This window comes from Somniosus microcephalus, chromosome 29, assembly GCF_052327205.1.
Source record: "Somniosus microcephalus isolate GS21.2 chromosome 29, FLI_Smic_1.0, whole genome shotgun sequence".
Taxonomy (NCBI): domain Eukaryota; kingdom Metazoa; phylum Chordata; class Chondrichthyes; order Squaliformes; family Somniosidae; genus Somniosus; species Somniosus microcephalus.
The window spans coordinates 36383200-36410837 of NC_141015.1; the positions used below are offsets into that span (position 1 = coordinate 36383200).

Consider the following 27638-nt stretch of genomic DNA (forward strand, 5'->3'; position numbering starts at 1 on the left):
GAGGTTTCTGAGGAATAATGGGGTGAAGCATTACACATCTGCCCCATATCATCCAGCCACAAATGGATTGGCTGAGAGGTTTGTTCAGACCTTTAAAAAGGCCATAAAGGCAATGCATAATGACGACATACCACTGCAACACAAGGTGGATAATTTCTTGTTTGCTTACCGGAATGCGACACATGCAGTCACCAACCAAGCTCCAGCCATAATGTTCTTCAACCGAAGGCTAAGATGTCGCCTGGATTTGCTCAAACCAAACATAAGACGAGATATTGAGGATAAGCAATTCCAGCACATAAATGAGAAGCCAACCAGGAGCTTCAAGATAGGGCAACCAGTCTTGGCCCGCGACTACCGAACAGAAAAATGGCAGCCAGGAACGATATGCACACAGCAGGGACCACTAATGTACACAGTGGACGTTGGAGAGAGCATCGTGAGATGCCATGCTGACCAGATTCTAGAGTCACAGGAACAAGCCAAACCCATACCACGAGCAGGTGCACCTGGTAATCAACCCGAAGTACAGATTGCATCTACCTCAGAAGCATTGGTATTGGAAGCTGACGAACCAACCAATGACAATGAGCCAGAATCAACTCCGCCGCAAGAACAGGATACTCGAGAAAAGCGCTATCCAGTCAGGATCAGGAAGCCTCCTCAAAGACTGAACTTATAAATGATTATTTCAGCTGATGTATATAGTACAGAGAAAATTGTAATTGTAATTAGTTATTATTTAGTTGTTAAATGAATGTTATGTACTGTTTATCTAAAAGGGGAGGAATTGTTGTTTATGTGCCTTTAAGAGAAGAACTGATTCTATACTGCAGTACCGGCAGTGACCACCCCTGTATATAAAGCTATAGCAGGCTTCTGTATTTCAGTCTTGAATTACTCCCTGTTCAGTAAATACCTGTTTTATTGTTCTCCTGCAGTCTGAGTATTATTGATCCTCGGACACTACAATGTTTAAATCCATTGGCAGGATAGGCACACCAACGTCAGTGTCCTCGCTCAGGCCAACATCCCCAGCATCGAAGCTTTGACCACGCTCAATCAGCTCCGATGGACGGGTCATATTGTCCGCATGCCCGATACGAGAGTCCCAAAGACAAGCGCTCTACTCGGAGCTCCGGCACGGCAAGAGAGCCCCAGGTGGGCAGAGGAAACGCTTCAAGGACACCCTCAAAGCCTCCTTGAAAAAGTGTAACATCCCCACCGACACCTGGGAATCCCTGGCCCAAGACCGCACAAAGTGGAGGAGAAGCATCCGGGAAGGCGCCGAACACCTCGAGTCTCTTCGCCGGGAGCAAGCGGAAGCCAAGCGCAGGCAGCGCAAGGAGCGCACGTCAACCCAAGCACCCCACCCACCCGCCCCTTCAACCACCATCTGCCCCACCTGTGACAGAGACTGTAGGTCCCGCATTGGACTCATCAGTCACCTGAGAACTCATTTTTAATGTGGAAGCAAGTCGTCCTCGGTTCCGAGGGACTGCCTAAGAAGAAGAAGGTTTAAGTCAGTTACACAGGACCCTGGTGGTGGATTTCCCCAGGGATTCTCCCAATCAGCCGCCGTTGGGTCGACGGGAAAACCCACTCTCATGTCTTATCTGGGGTTTCCGCCGGCCTTGTGCCAAAGTTGCGCCGACCGATCAGGAGAACTCCCCCGGAAATTCCTGCCGCTCTTCTATGAATCCCTGCTGCAACAAATTGGATGCGTTACTCGCTTGAGGAAGATCGTGCTTTCGGTGGCTGGTGTTATTCCGACCTGTTCGCTCTGGCTCAACAGCAACATCTGCGTTTGAAAACATAACCGAGTGTAGAAGATTAAGGGGCGATCTAATTGAGGTGTTTAAGATGATTGAATGATTTGAGAAGGTAGATGGAAAGAAACGATTTCCTCCGGTGGGCAGAGTCCAGAACAAAGGGGTCACAACCTTATAATTAGAGCCAGGCCGTCCAGGGGTGATGTCAGGAAGCACTTCTTCACACAAAGGGTAGTGGAAATCTGGAACTCTCCCCCCCCAAAAAGTGTTGAGGCTTGGGGGGGGGGGTGGGGGGGGGGGGGCGGGGGCGGGTGGGGGGGGGGGGTCGGTCAATTGAAAATTTCAAAACTAAGATTGATTTTTGTCAGTATTAAAGGTTACAGAACCAAGGCAGGTAAATGGAGTTAAGGTACAGATCAGCCATGATCTAAATGAATGGCAGAACAGGCTCTGCTGTTGCCATTTACACCTCCTCTAGACCCATCTTTTGTTTCTTAACTTGTCCCATTACCATCTCCCTTCTGCCTTGCACTATCGTCCCTTTTGTCATTTAATCTCTCCTGCCTTCCACCCGATCACAGACCTTCCCTTTTGTTCTTTCCCCGCCCCCTTTTCCTCGCTCTGTATTTGTTTAAAAGCTGTTATATCTCTTAACATCTTTCCCTCGTGGGGAAATCTAGAACTCGGGGGGCATAGTTTCAGAATAAAGGGTCGCCCTTTTAGAACTGAGATGAGGAGGAATTTCTTCTCTCAGAGGGTCGTAAATCTGTGGAATTCTCTGCCCCAGAGAGCTGTGGAGGCTGGGTCATTAAATACATTTAAGGTGGAGATAGACAGATTTTTTGCAAGATAAGGGAGTGAAGGGTTATGGGGAGTGGGCGGGGAAGTGGCTTTGAGCCCAGGATCAGCCATGATCTTATTGAATGGTGGAGCAGGCTCGGGGGGGCCAAGTGGCCTATTCCTGCTCCTATTTCTTACGTTCTTAGTTCTGACGAAAGGTCATCGACCTGAAACATTAACTCTGGTTTTTCTCTCTCCACAGATGCTGCCTGACCTGCTGAGTGTTTCCAGCGTTTCCTGTTTTTATTTTGTAGGAATGCATTCGGGGTAACTTAATCAGTCTGTGTGCAATCTTGCCCACAAGCAATAAATGGTGGAAGCCCTGCGCCTTTTAAAATTCTGCAAATCAATTTGGTCCAGTTACATTAAGCTGCGGTACCGCAAGTTAACTGCAGAGGGTGCTGCCGAGTTCATATAGGCAGCGCCAGCGTAAGGGCCTGTGTGGTACTGCAGCTCCGATATTTCCAAACTAGATTGTTTGAGGCAATTTATTTTTGCCATTAATTTTTAGGTGATTTTGGGAATGTGAAAACAAACAGATATTAAATTGACAAGAAGAGAGACTGGACAGGCTGGGGTTGTTTTCCTTAGAGCAGAGAGGGCTGAGGGGGGAACTGATTGAGGTGTACAAAATTATGAGAGGCATAGATAGGGTAGATAGAAAGGAACTTTTCCCCTTAGTAAAGGGGTCTATAACAAGGGGGCATAGTTTCAAGGTAAGGGGCAGGAGGTTTAGAGGGGATTTGAGGAAAAACTTTTTCACCCAGAGGGTGGTTGGAATCTGGAACTCACTGCCTGAAAGGGTGGCAGAGGCAGGAACCCTCACAACATTCAAGAAGCATTTAGATGAGCACTTGAAACACCATAGCACACAAGGCTACGGACCAAGTGCTGGAAAATGGGATTAGAATAGACAGGGCTTGATGGCCGGTGCGGACACGATGGGCCGAAGGGCCTCTTTCTGTGCTGTATAACTCTATGACTCTAAGGTTTGCAGTGTCAAGGTGTTGAAGTTATCTTGCTGCTGTGGCATAGTTGGTCGAGTTAAAACCTGTTGCCAAGCCATGGTGGTTAATGGAGGCTGTTAGCATTTTGCATAATGAGGCAATAGCTTTTTCTAAAAACACAGATTTTTTTTCACAGTAAGAATCGTCATTTTGCCGTAAATTGAAGGGGTTTATTTTCAGAATGAGATGGGGCCCCTTGGTCTGATGGCCCTGGCGGTGTCTGTGAAGGCATACTCCCCGAGTGCACCGTCCTAATCCCTTTGAAATGCCCCACGAGTTCCGGATTTCAGCGTGTGCGAAACCTGGAACCTGCGGCCTGTCGGCGTACGCCCTTCGCGGGGGCTCCGAGAAAGCAGTCGCTGGCGCACAGAGTCGGGCTATTTTTGCCCAGCAACTGGCCAGCAATTGCCCACGTCAGTCTTACGGTTGATGCAAGCAGGCATAGGGCAGTGTAAGGGGATAGCTAAGGCTTAAATAAAACATTGAGAAATCCCAAATTATGCACATACACTTTATTAAATGAGTTTATGCAAATACTGGCCTGGATTTATGGTGTTTAAAATGATCAAAAAATTACATTTTTATTGAGGTTGGTGCAATGAAGGAACTCATAAATAAAATTGCTATTCTGTAAATTGTGTAATTATTTGGGGATTCCATTGCATATCATTAGGGGATTCCCTTCATAAATGATTGCAATGGAATTCTCCTTTGTCATTGGAGGAGCAGGCCCACGTGATCCCAAGCACGCTTCCGAACCGCCTGTGCCCCTGGGACCTGTGGGCCTTTACGCTGCCCTCCGCCTCGAGACCTGAGACCACTGCTCTTCGCAGCCCGGCCGCCAGGAGGTAATTTCGGCAATGTTCTGCGGTCAGAGGCGTTCTCCGGAGCTGCGCCTCTGACTGCAATTTCTAGGCCAACGTCTTTTTGGATGAGACATCAAACTGAGGTCCTGCCTCCCCGTTCAGGTGGATGTAAAAGATCCCACGGCACTACTCAAAAGAAGAGCATGGTTGTTCTCCCTGGAGTCCTGTCCAAACACTGCTCCCTCACCATTAAAAACACGTTATCTGGTCGTTCACCTCATTGCATTCTGTGGGAGCTTGCTGTGCACAAATGGGCTGCCGTATTTGCCTACATGGCAACAGTGACTACATGTCAAAGCTAATTCATTGGCTGTGAAGCACTTTGGGACTTCCGGAGGATGTGAAAAACACTTAATTTGCAACCCACTAATGAAATCCCATTAATGAAATCCCAGTTAGAAAATCCAGTTTCAACCTTGCGTTAGTGGACTGTTAATTACGGGGTAAATAGGTAATGTCCCATTTCCCATTAGAAAAGGAGAACTCTTCTCCCCCTTTGTGTTCTTAAAAGAAGGTTACCTTGAAATTACTCAGAATTGTGTTTTTAACAAGTGACAATCCATGCATTACTGATGTAAACCACTAGATGTCACCACTTTATTTAGAATTTTCATTCTCCAGTTTCTTTCCCTTTTACTTTTATTTTCCTTCTCTTTTTCTTTCTTTCTCTCTATTTCTTTCTTTCTCTCACTTGTTCTATCTTTCTCTCTTTCTCTCTTTCTCATTCTCTCCCTTTCTCTCTCTCTTTCTCTTTTTCTTCCCTCTCTCTATTTCTATTTTCTCTTTCTCTCTTTTTCTCCCCCTCTCTTTTTCTCTCTTTCTTTCTCTCTCTCTTTTTCTCTCTTTCTTTCACTTTCTTTTTCTCTTTCTTTCTCCCGCTTTCTTTTTCCCTCTCTCGCCCTCTCTCCCTGTGCCTCTCCGTGCCACGGACAGCTCGGTTGAATACTGACTTGCTCCGTGAGGATTACAAACAAACAAAACACCCCACTATAGAACTATGTTAAAAATAAACACAGCTCTGTGCATTATAAATCTGTCAATCTTGTTGCATTAATATTTCCCTGATGTCGATAGTTCTGTGCTGATGAGCATGATACAGTCCTGTCTGTCAGCAACATAGAATCATAGAATAGTCCAGCACAGAAGGAGGCCATTCGGCCCATCGAGTCTGCGCCGGCTCTTTCGAAGAGCAATCCAGTCAGTCCCACTCCCCCGCTCTTTCCCCATTTCCCTGCAAATTTTTCTCCTTCAGGTATTTATCCAATTCCCTTTTGAAGGCTACTATTGAATCTGTATCCACCGCCCTATCAGGCAGCGCATTCCAAATCCTAACCACTCACTGCGTAAATAAGTGTTTCCTCATGTCACCTCTGGTTCTTTTGCCAATCACCTTAAATCTGAGTCCTCTGGTTACCGACCCTTCAGCCATTGGAAACAGTTTCTCTTTATTTACTCCATCTAAACCCTTCATGATTTTAAACAAGTGCCCGTTATATAACTTGCAACTGGTAAATATTTTGCATTCATACAAGAAGTGTGTGCACATACATAAATGTTCATCCTATCATAGTCTGGCTGATCTCCCGTGGTGTGTAATAGGGCACTCAGATATAATGATTTTATATTTCCTTTGTAAATTCCCGTCGCCACATTTTCAATGGAAACTGTGTATGCACCCTCCCAATGTTGGTGGCACTGCAGCAATTCACCTAAAGAGCAAAATTAAGTTTCCTTTTGCCCTATTAAGTTTATTTACCAGCATCGTCTGTGGTCTAGAAACCCCAGACACCCATTTACAATGGGCATTAGTTACGATGGCCTTAGTAACTGTGTAAACAGAGTATCAGCTGTGGCTCAGTGGGCAGCACTCTCGCCTCTGAATCAGAAGGTTGTGGATTCAAGTCCCACTCCAGAGACTTGAGCATAAAGATCTCCGCCCATTTCTTTTTCACTGCAACGCCCAGGAACAGACAGTGATCGGAAGTTCTGACGAGGGAAATCAGCTTGAGATAACTTTACTATCTTAATGTGTAAAGTGAGCCACTTCAAGACATTCTTGTAAGAAAACAAAGACTGTCCCTTCTTGTCCTGCCATTATTTGGTTTTTCAGTTGTTTGTTATTGGAAGTTAAAAAAGTGGGACTAGCCCAGATAGGGTTGCCAACTCTGGTCAGACATATTCCCGGAGTTTTCATCACGTAACCTCCTGTCAATGTTGGTATACTCCAGGAGGACCCTGTCACTGTTGGTACATTCCCGGGGGTACCCTGCCACTGTTGGTACATTCCCGGGGGTCCCTGCCACTGTTGGTACATTCCCGGGGGGGTACCCTACCAGTGTTGGGACATTCCCGGGGGGACCCTGCCAGTGTTGGGACATTCCTGGGGAGCCCCTGCCAGTGTTGGGACATTCCCGGGGGACCCTGCCAATGTTGGTACATTCCCGGGGGCACCCTGCCAATGTTGGTACATTCCCAGGGGACCCTGCCACGGTTGGTACATTCCCGGGGGGGACCCTGCCAATGTTGGTACATTCCTGGGGGGGACCCTGCCAATGTTGGTACATCCCTGGGGGGGGGGTCCCTGCCACTGTTGGTACATTCCTGGGGGGGTCCCTGCCAATGTTGGTACATTCCCGGGGGTACCCTGCCACTGTTGGTACATTCCCGGGGGGACCCTGCCAATGTTGGTACATTCCCGGGGGGTACCCTGCCACTGTTGGTACATTCCCGGGGGGACCCTGCCACTGTTGGTACATTCCCGGGGGGGCCCTGCCACTGTTGGTACATTCCCAGGGTACCCTGCCAATGTTGGTACATTCCTGGGGGGTACCCTGCCAATGTTGGTACATTCCCGGGGGACCCTGCCACGGTTGGTACATTCCCAGGGGACCCTGTTACTGTTGGTACATTCCCGGGGGACCCTGCCACGGTTGGTACATTCCCGGGGGACCCTGCTACTGTTGGTACATTCCCAGGGGACCCTGCCACGGTTGGTACATTCCCAGGGGACCCTGTTACTGTTGGTACATTCCCGGGGGACCCTGCCACGGTTGGTACATTCCCAGGGGACCCTGTTACTTTTGGTACATTCCCAGGGGACCCTGCCACGGTTGGTACATTCCCAGGGGACCCTGTTACTGTTGGTACATTCCCGGGGGACCCTGCCATGGTTGGTACGTTCCCGGGGGACCCTGCTACTGTTGCTACATTCCCGGGGTACCCTGCCAATGTTGGTACATTCCCAGGGTACCCTGCCACTGTTAGTACATTCCCGGGGGACCCTGCCACGGTTGGTACATTCCCGTGGGACCCTGCCAATGTTGGTACATTCCCGTGGGACCCTGCCAATGTTGGTACATTCCTCGGGGGGGGGGCCCCTGCTAATGTTGGTACATTCCCGGGGGGGGCGGGGGACCCTGCTAATGTTGGTACATTCCCGGGGGGGGACCCTGCTAATGTTGGTACATTCCCGGGGGACCCTGCTAATGTTGGTACATTCCTGGGGGGACCCTGCCAATGTTGGTACATTCCCGGGGGGGGTGGGACGCTGCCACTGTTGGTACATTCCTGGAGGTACCCTGCCACTGTTGGTACATTCCCGTGGGATCCTCCAATGTTCGTACATTCCCGGGGGACCCTGCCACTGTTGGTACATTCCCGGGTTACCCTGCCACTGTTGGTACAGTCCCAGGGGCACCATTGCCGGACCCTGGGCAAAATGCTGCTTAAAACATGGGAACGAATTAACCAAGTTGGCATGGCCAGCAAATCACGACAGCGAGGCCCGGTACCAGTGCGGCCATCCCTAGAATGATTTTTTTACACATCTCCGCTGGAGCTATCCTCGTTGGAGAAATTTTCCCCAGTGTCCGGGGCGGAGGGGGGGGGGGGTTGGTGGTGGAGGGTCCGAGCGTTAATGATGCTTTTTCTGTGCCAATCTGCGCCATTGGGAAACTGGGTCCTCCACTGATGGGGAACCATGATTCAGAAGCACCGGGCAACCACGATCTCCAGAGGCCTGGTTTCCTAACCATTGTTACGCGACCCATCAAGAAAGGAAAGCCTGTTTCAAAAAAGAAAATGGTGAAAGTGATAGCAGCAATGAGCCAGCGTGAGCGCGGGGCGGAGTCCAGGGACTCACAGCGACGATCGACGGGCCGGGACTCGAACACACATGATGTCCATTGAGACTCATAAAACATAAGACGTAGGAGCAGGAGTCGGCCATTTGGCCCCTCGAGCCTGCTCCGCCATTCAATGAGATCATGGCTGATCTGATCTTGGCCTCAACTCCACTTCGCCGCCTGCTCCCCATTACCCTTGACTCCCTTATCGTTCAAAAATCGTCTATCTCCACCTTAAATATATTCAATGACCCAGCCTCCACAGCTCTCTGGGGAAGAGAATTCCAAAGATTCACGACCCTCAGAAGAAATTCCTCCTCATTTCCGATTTAAAAGGGTGCCCCCTTATTCTGAAACTATGCCCCCTAGTTCTAGATTCCCCCACGAGGGGAAACATCCTCTCTGCATCTACCCTGTCAAGCCCCTTCAGAATCTTATATGTTTCAATAAGATCCCCTCTCATTCTTCTGAACTCCAATGAGTATAGGCCCAACCTGCTCAACCTTTCTTCATAAGACAACCCCTTCATCTCCAGAATCAACCTCGTGAACCTTCTCTGAACTGCCTCCAATGCAAGTATATCCTTCCTTAAATAAGGAGACCTGAACTGTACGCAGTACTCCAGGTGTGGTCTCACCAGCACCCTGTGCAGTTGTAGTAGGACTTCTCTACTTTGGCCCACATGTCAGTGTGCCCTGCGTGATCCCATTTCAAATTGAGCCCTGCCCTATTGCTGCTGTTCCACTGCTTAATGCTAGGAAGCAGAGTGAGTGAGGCAGGGTTACTGTGTTCAGTGTGTGTTGTGCTGTGTGAGTGTGTGTGTGTTCTATTCTGTGTGTGTGTGATCTATTGCAGTGGTTCTCAAACTTTTTTTAGTTGAAGAACCCCTTTTCAAATAGATTAGTAATCACGGACCCCCCCCATCTAAATTATTGCTGCTCCCTTGTATTGAAGGAACTTTTCCCCTTAGTAGAGGAGTCAATAACCGGGGGCATAGTTTCAAGGTAAGGGGCAGGAGGTTTAGAGGGCATTTGAGGAAAAACTTTTTCACCCAGAGGGTGGTTGGAATCTGGAACTCACTGCCTGAAAGGGCGGTAGAGGCAGGAACCCTCACAACATTCAAGAAGCATTTAGATGAGCACTTGAAACGCCATAGCATACAAGGCTACGGACCAAGTGCTGGAAAATGGAATTAGAATAGACGGGGCTTGATGGCCGGCGCGGACACGATGGGCCGAAGGGCCTCTTTCTGTGCAGTATATCTCTATGGGGGAAAAATTCAGTTGGTTTGCGCCTCCCGTTAGCGCCTTAAGAGGGCGCTAATGGGGTGCAAAGCAACTGGCGCCCAGGCGCGGTGATGTTTGCGCCGCTCACGAAATTAACTAGACATTTTGCGGCGGCGCTAAACACTACCGCCACGATCTCCTGCGCCGGCAGATTGTGATGTCAGTCGAGCGTGTAGCGCCCCGGACCGGATATTGAGTGGCGCCCCCTGCCTTACTGCCTGCCGCTAGGTTGAGGGGAGCGTTTTGCAGTCGGGAAGGGACTAGGGGAGCACTATTTAAAGGTGACCGCTTCCTGCCTTTTTTGTTGGCGAAAATTTTGCACCACGCATTCTGAGTGAGAGAGAGAGACTGCAGGAGATATTCAATGCTGTGTTGAGGAGTTTTGGGTACTGAACAGCACTTTACAGGTTCTTTCTGATTTGATCTTCCTTGTATCGATTTAGAAGAGACTATGGGGACTGCACTCTGAGCTCTTTCCCTGGGCCTCTCCATTGTTCTTTCCAGCAGATTTGATGTACAGGTCTCTCCAGGCAGAGACTCAAGGCTGCAATGAACAGGATGTGGATGGACAGCAAGATCAACCCTCCCCTTTAAGAACTGGCCGGCACCAGTGTGTCTGTGTTCCATTGCTGACTGACATCACATGAACTTCGCCAGCACTCTGAGGTAGCGCCTCGCTCCTCGGCGTTAGCGCCTTAAGACAGGTGTGAAGCGCCTGATTTAGCGCTCCAATCACCTCCAGGGGCGATAAAAGCCAAGTTTGCAGTCGGAGGCGATAATTAGCGCCAGACGCTAATCTTTGCGCCCAGCCGATAATCGCGCCCCAAATGGGGCGATACTGAATTTCTCCCCCTATGACTCTATGGCCTAGAAATTCAGTATCGCCACGTTTGGGGCGTTGCAGCCGGGCGATCGCTAAATTTAGCGACTGGCGCAACTTAGCGCCACCTTCGCCGAAATTGAGTTGCATCGCCCCAAGAGATTGCTGCTGCACTAAAGCAGGCGGTGCACGACTATCATAAGGCGCTAAGCTGGCGAGCCGGGGCGCTACCACCGAGGGCGGGCGCAGCGCAGGTGCGGCGAGTTGCTGATTGAAGGCAGACACGCTGGCGCCGGCCAGCTCTTAAAGGGGGAGGGTCGAATTTGTTTTGCTGCGACGCCCTGCACACTGCAACCCTGAATCAAGGCCTGAACATAGCTGCTTCACCAGTTAAACGCCCAGGACTATGGATAAGGCTAGGGAGCCAGCGCAGCGCTTCAGCGAGGGTGCCCTGAAGCTACTGGTTGGCGCAATGGAGCGCAGGCGACCTGTCCTCTTCCCTGATAGTGGCAGGAGGCCGCTGTCCAGCGAATATAGAAAAGCCTGGAGGGAGGTGGCAAACAGGGTGTCCTCCAACAGCATGGTTGCCAGGACTCCTGTGCAATGCAGAAAAAAGTTCAACAACCTCATTCGGGTTGTTAGGGTAAGTACCCTTTCCAGTATCCTCTACATCCCTGCATGTGCACCTCACTTTATGGCCAAAGGGACCTGAAAGCCCCAATGCCCAGCCCTCATCCAACAGCTATGGGACTCTCATGAAAATCACTTGCACATTCAGCACTTTACACACTGTCAGGGCTATTCCACCATGGGAGGCAGTGCAGGCAAGATGAGGGCTTGACACTGTCAGGGCTATTCCACCATGGGAGGCAGTGCAGGCAAGATGAGGGCTTGACACTGTCAGGGCTATTCCACCATGGGAGGCAGTGCAGGCAAGATGAGGGCTTGACACTGTCAGGGCTATTCCACCATGGGAGGCAGTGCAGGCAAGATCAGGGCTTGACACTGTCAGGGCTATTCCACCATGGGAGGCAGTGCAGGCAAGATCAGGGCTTGACAGTGTACTTAGAGTCCGTTCTTTCTCTTGCAGGGCAAGCTGGCCCACAATCACAGGCAGCAGCGATGGACCGGGGGAGGCCGTCCTGACCTTAAAGAGCTCAGCGACCTGGAGCAGCGAGTGGAGCAGATTATGGGAGGCCAGCTGATTGGCCCCGTCGCCACTGGAGATGCCGATCCCGTTCTGGACAGCAATGGTAAGGTCATCCCCTTTTTGACCTCTCTCCACTTGTGCCTCACACCAGCATCCTTTGCCACTCTCGAACCAATGCAGTGCATAGCAGCACTCATGCCTCCCTCGCTGCCGCCCTGCCCTCACTCTAAAGCAACTCTTGTGCCTCCCTGCTTTCAGATGCTGATTCGCCAGGTGAGGAGGCGGGCCCTCAAGCTGGCACTGTGCCTGATTCAGAATTCGAGGAGGAGGAAGAGGAAGCCGGCCCATCAGTGCCACCCTCAGCCGATGCAGCCCATGGCCATGATGAGGACACGTCTTCCCTGGAGGGGAGCAGGGGGGAAGGGTCTGATGAGGGTGAAGCTCCGGGGCCCAGCGGGCTGCAGCAACGCGGGAGGGGTGGGGAAGCTCGGCGGCCTTCTCCCCGAAGGGTGAGTGTGGCCTCCAGTCCTGCTACGGTGAGTGCAGAGGAGGTGTGGCTCCTTGGTGAAATGGGCGCCCAGGTTGAGCGCAGGCACACTGAGCTCATGGCTGCAGTGGCAAGGATGCCTGACTCCATAGAGTCACTGGCAAGGAGTGTTCAGGAATTCGGGGCAGCATAGGTGGTTTCCAGCCAAGTGCTCAGTCGTGCCGTGCATTCACTGGCTGGTGTGATGCAGACACAGATCAGGGCCACACGGGCACTAACTGCTGCCACCCTCACTGGATCGGCCAGGCATCGCCGGGGCCCTGGCCGCGCCGCAGCAGCCCAGCAGCCTGTGCTTCAGCAGATTGCTGCGCATGCTTCAGTGCTGGCCCGTGCGAGTGCCAGTGTCTCGGCCGACCAGGGAGTGCCTGTGCTCTGTCAGGTTGGCAGCATTCCTGCAGCCAACACTGTCACTCCTCCACTGCAGCTGCCACCATCCGTAGGACAGACTGCTGCCGCCCAAGCAGAGTTGGAGCAGTCAGAAGCCGGGCCCTCCAGGCCCAGAGCTGGTCCAGGCCGTCCCCCAAGGGCATCTGCCGTCTCACCATCTGACCCTCAGCAGCCTTCCCCCAGCCTTGCTGCAGCCACTGGGGTCCCATTGAGGAGGAGCTGCAGGGCGGGAAGGGGCCAATCGCGGAAGCGAGGCGGATCACCCTCGCAGGCGAAAAAGTAGAAGGAGTGGCAAAATATTTTTTTTATATGAAGGCCGAGAATGTTGTGTTTGTTTTTTATATGAAGGCCAAGGGTCATGGTCATTTTTGTTTAACTGTTTTTTTCATTTTCTCAAGGTTGTGAGAGCCAGTTATGTGTCTGACTGTTTTTTGGGGGGTTTCTCTGTATTTGTTTGTCATGCGGGAAGGGCACAGAGTTTGTAAAATAAAAAATTGTCTTTATTCAGATTGTCCATGTTTGCACTTTGAACTATTTGTTGCCTTGACCGGCTGAGGGTTTGCGGAGCGGTTCCATTCATGTTCTTTCATTGGCACAAGCCATTCCCTGAGAGGGGGCCTAGAACCGAGTTGCAATAATCCACCAACGGACTGCCCTTGCACTTTGTGCCTCCCTCCTGTCTTGGTGCTCCTCCTCCTCCTCCTCCTCCTCTGGTGGTCCTCCAATGTCTGCTGGCAGTGGCTGAGTCCTGAGGATAGCCAGGTTGTGCAGCAAGCAGCACACTACAACGAAATGGGAGACTCGCTCAGGCGAGTACTGTAGGGCTCCTCCGGAACAGTCCAGACAGCGGAACCATTGCTTGAGCACGCCGATTGTGTGCTCAATGATGTTCCTGGTAGCTTAATGGCTGTCATTGTATCGTTCTTCAGCAGGGGTGCTGGGCGCACGGAGCGGGGTCATCAGTCAGGTGCACAAAGGATAGCCCTTGTCCCCGAGAAGCCAGCCTCCTGGGTGAGCCGGGGCTTCGGAAATGTCTGCCACAGAAATCTGGCGCAGGATGAAGGCATCGTGGCTGCTGCCTGGAAAGCGGGCATTGACAGCTAGTATGAGCTGCCTGTGGTCACACACCAACTGGATGTTGAGCGAATGGTAGCCCTTCCGGCTGCGGTAATCCTCGGCATTCTGTAGAGGTGCCCGCAAAGCCACATGCGTGCAGTCAATGGCGCCCTGGACCATGGGGAAGCCTGCTATTCTTGCAAATCCCATTGCACGCTCTTGCTGCTTGTCCAGGGTCATGGGGAAGGAGATGTACTGACGTCTCCTTCTGAAGAGGGCATTCGTCACCTGGCGGATGCAGCAATGTACCGCGAACTGGGAGATATTGGCAATGCCCCCAGCAGCGGCTTGGAAGGAGCCGGTGGCATAGAAGTTGAGAGCCACCGTCACCTTCACTGCCACTGACAGAGACGTCCTGCTCCTCAGCTGTGGCTGCAGATCTCTCTGAAGCAGGTGGCAGATCTCAGTGACCACCTCCCTTCTGAATTGCAGCCTCCGAACACACTGCTCCTCAGACATGTTCAGATATGAGAACTGCTGGCGGTATACCCTGGGTGGGTAAGGCCTCCTGTTCCAATGCCTGTTGGCCCTTCTCCATCTGGCCATGACTGGCACTCTCTCTCGGCGTCTCTGAGTCCTTTGAATGCAATGCAGAAAACCAACGTTTCCACCCATTGCAGCCCCCATTATATGTGGCGACTCAAGGCTATGGCATTGAAAGTTAAATCCAACTGCAAAGCTCTGGCCTGAAGCCAGAAGTACCTGTGCGAGCGCTGAGTCAAAGCAGAAAGCTCTCTCCCTTTGTCTCTCTCCAAATATCTCTCTCTCACACAGAAGGAGTGGAACAAAATGGCTGCCACAAAGAATGGAGGAAGAGTCCCCTTTAAATAGCGCCCCCCGCGCCCCGCAGTGACTGGGAACCGTTCCACTCAACCAGTTGCTGGGGGCACCAGGCGCACAGAAGGGGGGCGCCACTGAAGTTCCGGTTCGGGGCGCACCAAGGGCGTTGCACCATGAAATGACATCAGGATCTGCGCGCGCAGCTGAGCGGGCGCTGCGGTTTTGCGCCACCGCTAAATCTTGACTGAAGTTCGCGAGAGGCGCAGATCGCACCGCGCCCGGGCGCTAGCCGCTTCGCGCCCCACTTGTCCTCCTCCTAAGGCGCTAGCGGCTGGCGCAAACAACTGAATTTCTAGGCCTATGACTCTATTGAGACAGTAACAGGATCTTCTGACAATTAATTGCCATATAGCTATGGTAACATTTACAAAACGGGAATCCCTCAAGTATGTATGTATAAAATTTTAAAGCATTGATTTTTTTAAATTACTGATGCATTGGTTATTCAGTGTATTCAAGTGCTGCCCAGATTAGAATCATAGAAATTTACGGTACAGAAGGAGGCCATTCGGTCCACCGTGTCTGTGCCGGCCGAAAAGAGCTCTCCAGCCTAATCCCACCTTCCAGCTCTTGCTCCGTAGCCCTGTGGGTTATGGCACTTCAAGCGCAGATCCAAGTACTTTTTAAATATGATGAGGGTTTCTGCCTCTCCCACCCTTTCAGGCAGTGAGTTCCAGACCCCCACCACCCTCTGGGTGAAAAACGTTCTCCTCAACTCCGCTCTAATCCTCCGACCAATTACTTTAAATCTATGCCCCCTGGTTATTGACCTCTCTGCTAAGGGGAAATAGGTCCTTCCTGTCCACTCTATCTAGGCCCCTTATAATTTTACATTATGATGTCAGATTTGTTCCTTGGCCAGCCCTTGACCATGGACAGTCAGATCTAATGTAATGTATGTCTGACTCACGGGCCCTGTTCTTTTTGGCCGTATTCCGGCGCTGCTGCTGCCGGCTGGTAGTCGGGATGGGATCTTTGTTTTACAGACGCTCGGTTCCTCTCCGAACAGCGGGCCCTGCGCTTTCCCGCCTCCCACTCCTGCTGTTGGCGGTGGCCTTGCGGCCTTGGCTTGGCCCCGCAGTCTTTTTCCCTCCTTCTTTCTCCTTTTGCGCTTCCTGCAGCGCACAGCCGCTGCTGCCGCCGCCGTGGTAACCATTCACCGCCCCGTTCAGCAGCGCCCGGTTGCTCCGCACCAGCTCGCTCTCCATCACCAGTTGGGGGTTTCTTTCGTGGACACCCTGGAAAGTCTCTACAGACACCAGTTTGAAAACCACTGTTCTATTGTGTGCGTGTGTGTATTCTATAGTGGTGAGTTTGTGTGTTTTTGTTTGTGTGTGTGTGTGTGTGTGTGTGTGTGTGTGTGTGTGCGCCATGAGAAGGTCCAACGTTTTGACATTCACGTTAAAAATGTTTAAAAATGTCAGCCATGGCTCAGTGGGCAGCACCCTTGCCTTTGAGTCAGAAGGTTGTGGGTTCAAGTCCCACTCCAGGGACTTGAGCACAAAAATCTAGGCTGATGCTCCAGTGCAGTGCTGAGGGAGTGCTGCACTGTCGGAGGTGCCTTCTTTTGGATGAGACGTTAAACCGAGGCTCCGTCTGCTCTCTCGGGTGATCCCACGGCACTATTTCGAAGAAGAGCAGGGGAGTTCTCCCCAGTGTCCTGGGGCCAATATTTATCCCTCAACCAACATCACTAAAAGCAGATTATCCGGTCATTATCACATTGCTGTTTGTGGGAACTTGCTGTGCGCAAATTGGCTGCCGCGTTTCCCACATTACAACAGTGACTACACTTCAAAAAAAGTACTTCATTGGCTGTAAAGTGCTTTGGGACATCCGGTGGTCGTGAAAGGCGCGATAGAAATGCAAGTCTTTTTAAAAAGATCAGAGACCCACTACGACCCTAAGGGGTTCCGCAGATCCCAGATTGGGAAGCACAGTGATGAGACCCTCAAACCATCCACCTGCCCGGACCCGGAGACCACGCAGTGTGTGTGGGGGGGGGTGGGGAGGGGGGAGTTGATTGTGCAGGATGTTTCTGTAAACAGGCTCTGACGGGCGGGCCCCGGTGTAAGCGACTGCTGCAGCAGTTGTATTTTCTTTTCTTTTTTCTTTTATTTACAGACTCGCCGAAGATCAGTCGGTTTTCTCTGGACCATTGTGGTCCCGGCAGCCTTCAATTTGAAGCTGGGCTCTGCCTTTAATTTGCTCGTCAGCAGCAAGCGGGCTCTGCAAGACGGTTCGTCTCCGCTCTGTGGTCGAACCCTGGAGTGACTGGCTTTTGTCTGCATATTTGCGGGGCTGCTAAATTAATTGTGCATTTGATCATAAGGCTGGCAGGCTTGCGTCTAATTGAAATCAGGAGAGGAGGAGGGGGGAGGGGTGGGTGGAATCACGTGTAGTGAAGCTGTACTCGCAGATCCCCTGTGGACTATCTGTAATCTACACTTCTCGCTGAGGTTGGCTCCTGTAAAGGGGAGGGGAGGGGGGCTGCGAGGGGAAGCTCAGTGCACACGTTACACAGAAGAGGTGGACCTCTCTACCACGCGGGACCTGGAGATGGTGTGAGTGAGGTCTGAGGCAACCCATCACCATCCAGCAGAACAAGGGGAGCTGCTTGAAGGATGCTCAGTGTGTGAGCATATGTGGAGAGAGGCTGTGAGCAACGCAAGTGCTGCTGTTTCTGTTCCTCTTGGCCCAGGAAGCTGCTATTGTTTCTTGTCGAGCAGGTATTGTGCTGGACCTTCATTCTATTAGGGGCTAGAAAATAGGAATCATTTTACTTTACTCGGGTCTCTTTTCTGTAATTTTATGTTAACCCTTTCATAGTGTTCAGTTTGGTGTCAATTGCGACCGTACGCAAATATTCAGAGGAGCGTATGGTTAAATGTTTGGGGTGGTGGGGGGTGTAATAGTGGCAGTAGGCACTGGGAAACGCTGCCACTAAATCATCAGCTCACTGTTGAGATGTGCAAGTAGAACAAGCTCTCTCTGTTTGTTCTTCTATCTCATTCCTCTGTGATTTTCTAGTTTTTGAAAAACACCCCACATATTCTGGAATTCCTGCTTTGCAATCTTATGGCTGGGGCGCGATGATATCTCGACGTGTGTGTGTGTGTGTGGCAGTAAGCAACACTGGTCTTAAAACATGGAAGTGAGCTTTTCCACGGGAGATGTTTTGGTCGGGGAGGTGGGAACAGAGTTAACGGCCGAGATTTTCTGAGGGGGTCAGCGGGCGCGATCGGTGGCGGGTCGGGTGGGAAAGTGTGTTTTTTTCCCCCAAGCAGGTCAGGACGCCTGCTGTGATCCCACCGCCACGCGCCTTTCCCAATGTTGGGTCCATTCCCCGACACGCAGCAGCAGGGGGCCCAACACAGGTCATTCTGACCTTGTTTAGAGATCATTAAGAATACATTTAAGCTCACCTTTTGATTTTACGAGCTCGCTCACGGAGTCCTCGTTGCTTGGGAATCACATCTGTTAAGCTGAGGCGGGAGATGAATGGCCATTGAATCAGCTGATTACTTGACAGCTTGAAATGTGCTATAAAAACTCTCACCTCACAGCTCTTCACTTTCCAAGCTCAGAAGCTGTTGCTTACTGTTGTGTATGTACCTTTAAGGGAATAACTGGTCTTAGACTGCAGTACCGGCAGTGACCACCCCTGTATAAAAGGCCCTAGCAGGCTTCTGTAGTTTCAGTTTCAAGCTGCCTCTTGTTCAGTAAAGTACCTGTTAAACTGTTCTCCCGAAGTCCGTGTATTATTGAGGCGCGGACTTTACAGTGGCGACGAGTAAGTTCGAACTCACCTGCAGTGTGGCATCATCTCACGGGGATCTCGCCTGAAAGGAAGGTCCTGGAAGGTCGTAGTCTGAGCAACGGGCGTCGACTGAGGGCAACCGCCCAAAGAATCCATCGGTGTTTGGAGAATTGCGGGAGAGACTGTGGTTCCAGCGAATCATGCTGGTAGCAGGTAGTGCGCTGACCCTTCCGGACTGTGGCGGGCTCAAGCTCGATCGAGCAGCTCTACAAATTGGGCCGCGCAGCGTCGCCGGGAAAAGAAAACAAGAGAGAGAGGGTGGAGCGCACAGGGCGCGGTCGGTGCTCGAGAACAGGACAGCGGAGAGAAACTAAATGGGGGGGAAGGAAAGCGAGATGCGCCGAAGCTGCGGGTCGCCGCCATTACCCCGTAGAACACTAGGAGCAGCGTGGTAGTAAGGGGAAGAAGCAAAAGCGTGGGAGGCGCCATTTTATCCCGTTGGGGAAGAAGCAAAAGCGCGGGAGGCGCCATTTTATTCCATTGGGGAAGAAGCAAAAGCGCGGGAGGCGCCATTTTAAATCGCCCAAGATGCCGAAAAGTGGCAGTATCACTACTTTCGACAACGAGGTAGAAGACTGGACCACGTATGTGGAAAGAATTGAAGTGTACTGCAAGGCAAATGAGGTGGCTGATGGAAAGAGGGCGTCGGTATTATTAAATCTGATGGGTGCAAGTACGTACGGCCTATTGCGGAATTTAATTACCCCAGCTAAACCAATGGAGAAAACATAGAAACATAGAAACATAGAGATAGGAACAGGAGTAGGCCATTCGGCCCTTCGAGCCTGCTCCGCCATTCAATGAGATCATGGCTGATCTTCGTCTGAGATCATAGCTGATCTTACCAGTTCAGTACCCCGTCCCCGCCTTTTCTCCGTAACCCTTAATCCCCTTAGCCTTCAGAAATATATCCAATTCTCTCTTGAAAATATTTATTGAATTAGCCTTCGCAGCCCTCTGTGGCAGGGAATTCCACAGGCTCACCACTCTTTGAGTGAAGAAATTCTTCCTCATCTCTGTTTTAAATGATTTGCCCGCTATTTTTAGACTGTGGCCCCTGGTTCTGTGCTCCCCGGCCATTGGAAACATTCTCTCTGAATTCAGCCTGTCCAGGCCTGCCATAATTTTATATGTTTCGATGAGATCCCCTCTCAATCTTCTAAACTCCAGTGAGTACAAGCCCAAACTATTTAATCTCTCTTCGTAGGTCATTCCCGCCATTCCAGGTATCAGCCTGGTGAATCGCCGTTGCACTCTTTCCATGGCAAGAACATCCTTCCGCAGATGGGGCGACCAAAACTGTACACAATACTCCAGATGCGGTCTCACCAGCACCTTGTACAGCTGTAGTAAGGTATCCCTATTCCTATACTCGAACCCCCTTGATATGAAGGCCAACATACCATTTGCCTTCTTAATCGCCTGTTGCACCTGCATGCTCTCCTTCAGTGACTGGTGCACAAGAACACCCAGGTCCCTCTGCACTTCCCCATCTCCCAATCTATTGCCGTTTAGATAATAATCTACCCTCCTGTTTTTACCCCCAAAGTGGATAACCTCGCATTTATCCACATTATAGTGCATCTGCCACGTATCCGCCCATTCCCCCAACCTGTCCAAATCGCACTGTAGCCTCCTGACATCCTCATCAGAGCCCACCCCTCCTCCTAGTTTAGTGTCGTCAGCGAATTTGGAAATATTGCATCCAATTCCCTGATCCAGATCATTTATATATATTGTGAACAGCTGGGGTCCCAGGACAGATCCTTGCGGCACCCCGCTGGTCACTGCCTGCCACTCCGAAAACGAGCCGTTTATTCCAACTCTCTGTTTTCTATCCGCCAGCCAGTTCTCTATCCACGTTAATACTTTGCCCCCAATCCCATGGGCCTTAATTTTGCATGATAATCTTTTGTGTGGAACCTTATCGAAGGCTTTCTGGAAGTCAAGGTACACCACATCCACTGGCTCTCCCCCATCTATTTTACCAGTTACTTCCTCAAAAATTTCCAGCAGATTAGTCAAACACGATTTACCCTTTGTAAATCCATGTTGACTCTGTCCGATCCTTTCCCCATTTGTCAAGTGCTCCGCTATTTTATCCTTAATAATGGACTCTAGCATTCTGCCCACAACCGATGTAAGGCTTACTGGTCTATAATTCCCTGCTTTCTCTCTACCCCCCTTTTTAAATATTGGGGTAACATTAGCTACCCTCCAATCCACGGGTACTGTTCCCGAGTCAATGGAGTTCCGGAAGATGATCCTTAGAGCATCTGCTATCTCCAGGGCCACCTCCTTAAGTACCCTAGGATGTAGTTTATCAGGCCCCGGGGATTTGTCGGCCTTCAGTCCCCTCAACTTACCCAGCACCATATCCCTAGAGATACTAATTTCTGTCAGCTCCTCCCTCTCATTAGTCCCTATGTTTGCCGATATTCCTGGGAGGTTATTTGTGTCCTCCTTTGTGAATACAGAACCAAAGTATGAGTTTAATTGGTCTGCCATTTCCTTATTCTCCATTATATATTCTCCCGAATCGGACTGCAAGGGACCGACTTGGGATTTTACCAGTCTTTTCCTCCTGATATACCGATAAAAGCTTTTGCAGTCTGTCTTTATGTTTGCTGCAAGTTTACTTTCGTATTCTATTTTCCCCTTCCTGATTAATCCCTTTGTCCTCTTTTGCTGTATCTTGTACTCATAGAGTCATAGAGTTTTACAGCACAGAAAGAGGCCCTTCGGCCCATCGTGTCTGCGCCGCCCCCTACTGCCCCCAATCTTCCGGTCTGGTGCTTTTTTTTGCCAGTTGATATGCCCTTTTTTTGATTTTATGCTGTCCCTAATTTCCCTCGTTATCCACGGTTGAGTCACCTTTTTAGGTTTATTTTTGTGCCAAACCGGTATAAACATGTTCTGGAATTCTTCCATTCTATCTTTGAATGCTTGCCATTGTCTATCCACTGTCAATCCCCCCAGAAACACCACCCAATCAATCTTACCCAATTCCCGTCTCATACCCTCGTAATTCCCTTTATTTAAGTTCTGGACCTTAGTCTCTGATTCAATTTCCTCACTCTCCATCTCGACTGAGAGCTCGATCATATTATGATCGCTCTGACCCAAGGGGCCTCGTACAAGAAGATTGCTGATAAGTCCCTTCTCATTGCACAATACCCAGTCTAAAATGGCCTGATCTCGAGTCGGCTCCTCGACATATTGGTCCAGATAACCGTCCCGAAAACATCCCAGGAATTCCTCCTCCTCAGAATTTTTACTAGTTTGGGTAGTCCAATCAATATGTAAATTAAAGTCACCCATGATGACAGCTGTGCTCTTATCGCACGCTTCTCTAATTTCCCTTTTTATGCCTTCCCTCACCTCCATATTACTATTTGGAGGCCTATATATCACACCCACTAACGTTTTCCTCCCCTTGCTATTTCTCATTTCTACCCATACAGATTCCGTTTCATCCGAGTTAATATCCTTCCTTTCCATTGCATTAATCCCCTCCTTTACCAGCAATGCTACCCCACCTCCCCTACCTTTTTGCCGATCCTTCCTAAATATTGTATATCCCTGGATGTTAAGTTCCCAGCCTTGCCCACCCTGCAGCCACGTTTCTGTAATCCCAATCAAATCATACTTGTTTACCTCTATTTCCACAACTAATTCATCCACCTTGTTCCTAATGCTTCTAGCATTAAGATACAAAGCCTTCAGGCTTGCTTTTTTCACACTCTCATTATGAATTAGTTTGGCCCTTTGTGTTTCTCTCCTTTGCTTATTGCTTCTCACCTTTCTACCATCTATTTCTGACTTCATATGACTTCCCTCTTTTCCACTACCTAGGTTCCCATCCCCCTGCCAAATTAGTTTAAATCCTCCTGAACCGCCCTAGAAAATATTACCCCGAGGACATCGGCTCCCTCACAGTTCAGGTGTAGACCGTCCCCTTGGTACAGGTCACTCCTCCCCAAGAACTGGTTCCAATGCCTCAAGAATTTAAATCCCTCTCCCTTGCACCACTGCTCAAGCCACGTATTTAGCTTATCTATCTTACTCTCTCTAAACTTATTAGCTCGTGGCACTGGTAGCAATCCAGAGATTACTACCTTTGAGGTCCTACTTTTCAATTTAGCTCCTAACTCCCTAAATTCAGCTTGTAGGACCTTCTCCCTCTTTTTACCTACATCGTTGGTACCTACATGTACCACGACAACTGGCTGATCCCCCTCCCCCTTCAGAATGCTCTGCACCCGCAAAGTTTTGAGGAGATTGTTCATATCTTACAGGAACACCTAAGCCCTACACCACTGCTGATAGCAGAAAGATTCAAGTTCCATAAAAGAAACCAGCACAAAGATGAGAGCAATGCTGACTATCTTACGGAACTATGCAAGTTATCAAAGCACTGCCAGTTCGGAGCAGGACTGGCAGACACCTTACGGGATAAGTTTGTCTGCGGGCTCCAGAGTGAAGGAACCCAGAAACGACTACTTTCAAAAAAGGACCTGACGCTAGAACAGGCTTTCAGCGTGGCAGTATCCTACGAAGCAGCAGCACGGGGAGCTGCGGAAATACAACAGAAACCACAAGAATACAGCGCTAACGAAATGGCGTATGGAGCCGAAAAGTGCTATCGCTGCGGCAGAACAACCCATGAGCAGAAGGACTGCTGGTTTAAAGACAAAATATGCAGGCAATGCGGGAAAATGGGACACATAGCAAGAGTCTGCAGGTCGGGAAAGAAGACCAACACGACAAGAACTACTAAGGAACAGTACAGGAAAGTAAAGAAACTGACAGATAGTAGTTCAGAAGATCAGGAGAGCGATAAGGACTCCGGGAGCAGGCGACTAAGTTGTTTAAAGTTACACAACGTGATCGCAAAAGAAGATCACCGAACCATTTGGGTCACCCTCATGATAGCAGGGTCCCCAGTGAAGATGGAATTGGACACAGGATCAGCCCTAACTGTCATGAATTGACGAGACTATGAGCGGCTATTCTCACACATACCCTTAAAGGACACGTCCATTGTATTGAAGACATACACGGGGCAAAAGGTCTACCCCAGAGGAAAAATAAGGGTGCCAGTTGAATATAACGGAAAGGAAACACAGAAACTATACATGTATATACTACGAGATGGAGGACCACCATTATTGGGACGTGAATGGATCCGAAGACTACAATTGGATTGGCATTCCATTCTGGCACTAACTGTGACTGACAAAAAAGATGATGACGTCGCACCTGGACGTCTGTCACAAATTCTATCTGACGCGGAAGAGGTGTTCCAACAAGGACTTGGGACTCTAAAAGGAGTAAAGGCAACCATAAAGATTGAGGATAACACAACCCCAAAATTTTTCAAGGCCAGACCGGTGCCATACGCGAAGCGCCCAGCTGTGGAAGCTGAACTGGAGAGTCTGGCGCGTTCGGGGGTGCTGTCTAAGGTGGACTGGAGCGAGTGGGCCACACCCATCGTTCCTGTAATGAAGAAAGCATTGAGCAGCACGCCTGGGGAGCCAAGGAAGGTTCGCATCTGTGGGGACTTCAAGGTGACTGTGAACCCAGTCCTGCACACAGTACAGTATCCGCTTCCGCGGATAGAAGATATTTTTGCCTCACTATCTGGAGGGAAACGTTTTACAAAGATTGACCTGGCTCAAGCGTATCTACAAATGGAGGTGGAAGAAGCATCTAGGAAATACCTCACGATAAACACTCACAAAGGCCTTTACCAGTACAATCGACTGGTATTTGGGGTAGCATCGGCCCCGGCTATGTGGCAGAGGGCAATGGAACAAATCCTGCAAGGGATCCCGGGGACCCAGTGTTATTTGGACGACATCCTGGTTACGGGCGAAAATGACAATGAACACCTTGCCAACCTGGAACAGGTGCTCACGAGATTGCAGGAATATGGGCTACGAGCCAACCGTCCCAAATGCGAGTTCTTCAGGAGACAAATCTCGTATTGTGGCCACATGATTGATGAGGAAGGGTTGCATAAGTCACCGGACAAGATTGAGGCTGTAGTCAAGGCTCCAGCACCAGAAAATGTGTCGCAACTGAGGTCGTTCCTCGGGTTGGTGAACTACTACTATAAGTTCTTGCCGAATTTATCTACAATTCTGCACCCACTGAACGCCCTCCTTCAAATTGGTGTAACATGGAAATGGAGTGATGAGTGTAAGCGTGCCTTTCAGGAATGTAAATGCCAAATCACTTCAAAAGAAGTATTGGCCCACTACAACCCAACACTACCGATTCGGTTGGCATGTGGTGCGTCACCTTACGGCATTGGAGCGGTGCTGTCACACAAATTCCGTGACTGTTCAGAGAGGCCAATAGCCTTTGCATCGCGCTCGCTAACCTCAGCCGAGCGTAACTACGCCCAGATTGAGAGGGAGGCCCTCAGCCTGGTGTGGGGGTGAAGAAGTTCAATCACTATCTGCACGGGCAGAAATTCACCCTACTGACTGATCATCAACCCCTGGTCTCAATTTTTAACCCAAAGAAGGGCGTTCCGGTGATGACGGTGCAACGGCTGCAAAGATGGTCACTGTTTCTAGGGGCACATCAGTATGACATAGAGTACAAAGGTACGAAACAACATGGAAACGCTGATGGGCTGTCGCGACTACCGTTGCCTACGGCGGAAGAAGCACCTGCAGTGGACCCTGTGGAGATATTCCATGCGACCATAGTCGAATGTTTGCCTGTTACAAACGCAAGTATTGAGAAGGAAACCCGAAATGACCCGACACTCTCTCGGGTCTATGATTTGACGGTGAAGGGATGGCCAGCATATGGCGACTCACTGTTGCCAGCATTCTCGCCAAGGAGGGAACAGCTGTCAGTGTGCCGGGGAACCTTGATGTGTGGATCCCGAGTGGTAATTCCACCCAAGTTGAGAGATAGAGTACTCAATGAGCTTCACGAGGGTCATCTGGGAGGGGTAAAAATGAAGAGCCTAGCCAGGGCGTTTGTGTGGTGGCTGGGAATCGATAAAGAAATCGAGGATATGACCAAGAGATGCACAGGATGCCAGAAGGTCCAAAACGCTCCACCACAGGCCCCGCTACATCCATGGGAGTGGCCCTCATCTCCATGGCAATGGGTACACATTGATTTCACTGGTCCATTTATGGACTCAATGTTTCTAATCGCTGTGGACGCCCATTCGAAATGGCCAGAGGTCATTAAAATGTCCTCCACCACCACGGAGAAAACTATTGCAGTCCTAAGGACCATCTTCGCCAGGAATGGGTTGCCAGAACAGATCTGTTCCGACAATGGCCCACAGTTTGTGTCTGAGGATTTCCGGAGGTTCCTGAAGAACAATGGGGTGAAAAATTACACATCTGCCCCATATCATCCAGCCACAAATGGATTGGCTGAGAGGTTTGTTCAGACCTTTAAAAAGGCCATAAAGGCAATGTATAATGACGACATACCACTGCAACACAAGGTGGATAACTTCCTGTTTGCCGTAATGCGACACATGCAGTAACCAACCAAACTCCAGCCGTACTGTTTTTCAACCGGAGACTAAGATGTCGCTTGGATTTGCTCAAACCAAACATAAGACGAGATGTTGAGGATAAGCAGTTCCAGCACATAAATGAGAAGCCAACCAGGAGCTTCAAGATAGGGCAACCAGTCTTGGCCCGCGACTACCGAACAGAAAAATGGCAGCCAGGCACGATATGCACACAGCAGGGACCACTAATGTACACAGTGGATGTTGGAGAGAGCATCGTGAGACGCCATGCTGACCAGATTCTAGAGTCACAGGAACAAGCCAAACCTGTACCACAAGCATGTGCACCTGGTAATGAGCCCGAAGTACAGATTGCGTCTACCTCAGAAGCGGGGGTATTGGAAGCTGACGAACCAACCAATGACAATGAGCCAGAATTGACTCCACCGCAAGAACAGGATACTCGAGAAAGGCGCTATCCAGTCCGGATCAGGAAGCCTCCTCAAAGACTGAACTTATAAATGACTATTTCAGTTGATGTATATATTACTGAGAAAATTGTAATTGTAATTAGTTATTATTTAGTTGTTAAATGAATGTTATGTACTGTTTATCTAAAAGGGGAGGAATTGTTGTGTATGTACCTTTAAGGGAATAACTGGTCTTAGACTGCAGTACCGGCAGTGACCACCCCTGTATAAAAGGCCCTAGCAGGCTTCTGTAGTTTCAGTTTCAAGCTGCCTCTTGTTCAGTAAAGTACCTGTTAAACTGTTCTCCCGAAGTCCGTGTATTATTGAGGCGCGGACTTTACACTTACTGCATTTGGAAGACAGATTGAGCTTTATGTGTGGGGTGGTTAGTGAGATGGGGGTGTGATAATGTAGATAGAGAGGGATGGGTGGAGGTCCAAGGTAAGTTGGTGTGAGTAAGGATATGCAGGAGTAGGGTAGGGAAGGCAGAGTGATGGGGATGTGATGAGAGGTAGCAGCAGGATGAGGTTGAGTGTGGCTTTGTACTAACGTTTTGTGATCTACTGAGATCATTGAAACATTTGCGGCACTGCACCCAGTTCCGCTTGACCACATCCCTGCTTGTGTCCTCCTCTGCAATGTGCAACCAGGCTGTGTTGATCGCCTGGGGAAGTCTCTTCCGCCCACTGAAAGGGAAGAGGGCCTCCCTGCGTGCTGTGACCCCCTCTATAAGCATATGGAGGGAGTCATGGGGGAGCCTGGTAGCAGCCCTGTGCCTTTGTGCAGTCATTGTCAGTGTTTGCAGCACCTCAATGCTGTAGAACATTGACAGCACAAATGTCAAAATAAATTTGGCCACGGTCCCTTTAAGGAAACCGACTGAAGACGTGTCATCAAATGACGTCACCAGACCCGCTACCTCTAATTGGCCGGGAAACGCACTGGGCGGGTTTAACAAGCCCCATTAAGGTAAGTTCATTTTCCAGAGGGGGATGGAGCCGGCAGCGGGGTCAAGACCCACCACCGACGTCGCCCGCCACGGACCCGCCGAGGTCAGTAAAATCGCGGCCAATATCTCTGGGCAAGGGCACTGAC

General features: G+C 50.1%; 1 protein-coding gene across 1 annotated transcript in view; it reads left to right on the forward strand.

Annotated features, from left to right (window-relative positions):
- Window positions 1–17267: 17267 nt before the first annotated feature.
- LOC147098642 (PH and SEC7 domain-containing protein 1-like) overlaps window positions 17268–27638 on the forward strand; it is a 303222-nt gene continuing 292851 nt past the window's right edge. Inside the window, exon 1 of the mRNA XM_085970604.1 lies at window positions 17268–17484. The gene's annotated coding sequence lies outside the window, so the exon portion shown is untranslated. The remainder of the gene's footprint in view (window positions 17485–27638) is intronic.